A 731-nucleotide genomic window follows, 5' to 3' on the forward strand; every position below is an offset into this window, starting at 1 on the left:
ATTGACAACGGTCGTATGACTGCACAGTGCAATCCTACAAATGGAGCGTTTGGTTTCCACCGATTCTATAATGGTAGTGGACTTCTTCCTTACACTAATCTACCATACTATGAAACGGGCAACCTGAGCACCCCTGGCTCACTGCCTTATCGTCTGCCTTATTATGTCACTGAGAAGTACACTGGAAATTCAGACAGCAGCAACACTGATCGCATCATTGTTTCTTTTAACTCAAGGAGGAACAGGTTCGACAGCATTTATGTGACACGGCATTCAGATCAGGCAAACTTTGACCAGAATCACACCTACTGCATTAGCCTTGATCTTCTGAAGAGAATTAAAAGGTTGAACCATGTAAACTTCCTCAGTGACACTAAGAATGATCAGAGACCTGATCCGATGTATTTCCCTCAAAATTACAACATACGCTCACAGTTTGCATCTTCACCTCAGTCACTGCAGGGTCAAAGGTCACACCAATCTACCTGGGTTTTCTGTGATTGCAGCGCTGAGATGATTTGCACACTGATTTGTGCACTGTTGCTCTTGTTTGCGGTTTTCTTCTTTCTTTTAAAAATGGCAAAGAAAGTTTAGTTAACTGCTGTGTATTTTTCCATAATACATGTAAATGCTTGACTTTATATATTTACGATGGTGAGCATCACATATTCCTTTTAAATAGTCACTGTAATGATATATATATATATATATATATATATATATATATATAT

The 731-nt window shown here is 38.7% G+C and overlaps 1 pseudogene; it reads left to right on the plus strand.

Annotated features, from left to right (window-relative positions):
• Window positions 1–15: 15 nt before the first annotated feature.
• LOC107578460 (uncharacterized) overlaps window positions 16–731 on the plus strand; it is a 5,631-nt pseudogene continuing 4,915 nt past the window's right edge.

This window comes from Sinocyclocheilus grahami, unplaced genomic scaffold (genome assembly GCF_001515645.1).
Source record: "Sinocyclocheilus grahami isolate Dianchi unplaced genomic scaffold, SAMN03320097.WGS_v1.1 scaffold10359.1, whole genome shotgun sequence".
Lineage (NCBI taxonomy): Eukaryota > Metazoa > Chordata > Actinopteri > Cypriniformes > Cyprinidae > Sinocyclocheilus > Sinocyclocheilus grahami.